This window comes from Elgaria multicarinata, chromosome 3 (assembly GCF_023053635.1).
Source record: "Elgaria multicarinata webbii isolate HBS135686 ecotype San Diego chromosome 3, rElgMul1.1.pri, whole genome shotgun sequence".
In the NCBI taxonomy this organism is placed as follows: Eukaryota; Metazoa; Chordata; class Lepidosauria; order Squamata; family Anguidae; genus Elgaria; species Elgaria multicarinata.
In genome coordinates, this window is record NC_086173.1 from 9,910,374 (window position 1) to 9,913,609 (window position 3,236).

Consider the following 3,236-nt stretch of genomic DNA (forward strand, 5'->3'; position numbering starts at 1 on the left):
CTGCCTAGGGCTGATGGGAATTACAGTCTAACAACCTCTGGAGGGCCACATGATGCCCACCACTGGTGTAGATGTTCAAACAGTGGAACAAGCTGAGCATGGAGGCTGTCCAGGGTTCTTCTTCTTCTTCTTCTTCTTCTTCTTCTTCTTCTTCTTCTTCTTCTTCTTCTTCTTCTTCTTCTTCTTCTTCTTCTTCTTCTTCTTCTTGGAATGGCACTTCTGAAGAATGTCTTTGGGATATTTTTGTGTACTGCCCAAAGAGCAGAGCTATCAAAAAATCCTCTTCTTATGACCCCAACCCAAAGCAAGTCATGAAGCAAAGGTGGAGGACCATTCTTTTATTCAACCCAGCAGCCAGGAAGGAGGAGGAGGAAAGGATCTGAATTGGAATTTAAAAGCACCCGCTGGAAAAGACACACAGCCCTCTTTTGTCATCAATACCACCCCTCAAACACACTTTCATCAGGAATACTGCCCCTTGAAAACATGCCCACAAAAAGATGGATGAAAATATACATTGAAGTTTGAGTGGTGTGCTTTCACATTACTGGAAGAACCGGACTTTCTGTGAGCCAAAAAAAAAAAAAAAAATCGCTAACGGGGGGAAAGAACCACAATCACAGCAGGACATGGTCAACGTCATCTGAGTCCTTTGTGTACAATGCACTGTGACAGCAGACTATAACGCTGGTGTGATGGCGCACTCTCTCTCTCTCTCTCTCTCTCTCTCTCTCTCTCTCTCTCTCTCTCTCAATTTCTTTCTTTCTTTCTTTCTTTCTTTTCTATTTAAATCACTTTATTGCAAAAAAAAGATACACAAATGAACTGAAACAACTGTTACAGATGGGAAATCTCTTCTTCTTCTTCTTCTTCTTCTTCTTCTTCTTCTTCTTCTTCTTCTTCTTCTTCTTCTTCTTCTTCAAAAAATGAAATGAAAATAAAATCATAACCAGTTCAAATATTAATACTTGGTGTGTGAAATAGAGAGCCTTATGGCAGGCTTCTTTTCATAATTACCTAGTCAATTTCAAATTGATCAATAGCACAATCTATTATCTCGCCAATTGCACAGCACATGAGTAAATCGAACAATCTCTTGCTGTTCACGAGTGAAATGCACTCTTTCAAATCCAGAGAGGATGATGTTGTGTAGACTAGCTTCAGAACTAAGGCTCAGCCAAGGCGATTTCAGTGGGCAAGGGCAGAAATAATAATCCCCCAGTGTTTGGAAGAGACTTCAGAGACATGCTGAAATGGTTTGCTTTTCTGGACAGCTTTTCCATTCTGACAAGTTACCATCTCTCCCCACTATCCCTACACCCCCATGAAAGAACAATTCAAGTGGTGGTGGAGCATCCCAGGAGTACCTCGGAAGAAGTGAGTCTGGTTCTACTGTCAGAAGGGAGATTCTAACAGCAGAGGGTGGAATGTGGTCGCAGAGCCTGAGCATGTTTTCAAACAACTTTCTGCCAGGAGCAGCATCAGGTGTCGATATGGTCAGGCATCTGTGGATATGCCAGGAGGGGGGCACTGAAAAGAGACCTCCTGACTGACTCTGCCCTCCTCTTCACCATTGCATCCTGTTTGTTCACCTGTTAAGGTCTTTGTTTTTCTTGAACTCAGGACATTTATTGTCTGTTTTATGCTTTATGGTCAGTTAATTGTTCTAAATTGCAATGGCCAATGTCTTGGTGCAAATAAAATTTGAGCTCTGAATGAGTGAGTCTGGTTCTACCAACAAAGGGGAGATTCTAACAGCAGAGGGTGGAATGTGGTCGCAGAGCCAGAGCATGTAATGGCAGATAGGACTGAACGGACACGGAGTGGGCAAGAAGTGAGATTACCACCAAAGTTTAAGGACTATGTTATGGGGTAGTGATAAAGAGATAAGATTGACATGTTAAGATTTAATTGAACAAAAGATATTGTTTTCATGGAGAAGGGGGGATGTGATATGTGAATGTATCTTTAAGAGGTCTGCAGCTGTTAGTTTCCAGGTCCTCCTCGAAGGCCTGGGTGGGGCTTCTGCTCTATGCTCTTCTAGGTGTGAGCTTTGAAGCAAGCAGTTTGATGTGGCTGCTCCTAGATGGTTTAACAATAAAGGACACCATCAAGAAACAGGCTTGGGAGTTATTGCTTGGTGGTCAAGGTCTGGGGCAAGTGGCAGGCGGAGCAGGTAAGCTCACCCCTTTGGTCCCTATGCCTGAGGGATACCACAGACACAGTGCAGCAGCACTCTCCCACCCATGTTTCCAAGCAACTGATATCTACAGCTTTAGTGTGATTCTGTCTCAGACAACTATGGTGGTGGGACGGAGGAGCAGCAGATGCCCGTACCTCTCTGGCTCTCTGTCCATCAACCAATGAAATGGAAGCAATGATGAGAAAGAAGAAGAGGAGCAAGAGGACCTGGAGACCATGGAGTTGAGAAGGTGATCACTGAGGGAGGGGCAAGTGGAGGTGTCTTGCTCATGCTACTTGAAAAATCAGAAGCAAGTACTGCTTTCTGCACACACTCAAGAACACACACACACACACGGTGAAATGAGTAACATTTTTTTAGGGAGGGTCAGAAATATGACTGAAATAAACTCCCCATTTTGTGCTCAGCGCTAGCATTCGCAGGACACTTTTGAGAGGTTTGGGTTAATCCTACGTAGTCCTTGAAATGAATGGGCCTTACATTAGACTAATGTTGCACAGCACTCTCTGTAACCAAGTAGTGAAATTTGGTGAATGCCTGGTGCCCCAGTTGGAGAGAGAGAGAGAGGCTGCTGGTATTGGGGATGAGGGAGGCCATGAAGCATCCACCCCTGGGGCATTGGGGCTGATCATTCCAGAAGACAGAATAGCATCACCGTTCCTGACCCTGGTCTTGTTTTCTGAAGAGTTCCCATATGGAGACACAGTCACACTTTTGGTGCGATATATGAAGGACAAGAGGTGGAAGAGTAAAATCAAGCATTGCCTCACACATTTTTTGATGTTGCTAATCTCTACTTTATTGTTTTTTGTCACTCTACTTTATTTCCAAATTTCCTGCACAGGGAACAAGCATATCAGGCTGGGTAAGGTATTCTGGACTCCCAAGTCTTAGGTGAGTGGAGGTTGTGAGGATATTGTTGCATATCTGGAATTGGAGAGAAAGATGTGTTAGACTCATCCATGGCTGATGCAGGACAGGAGTTTCTTTCTGGGACACAGGATCCATGATTCCCCCTGCATTTAAAAACCCT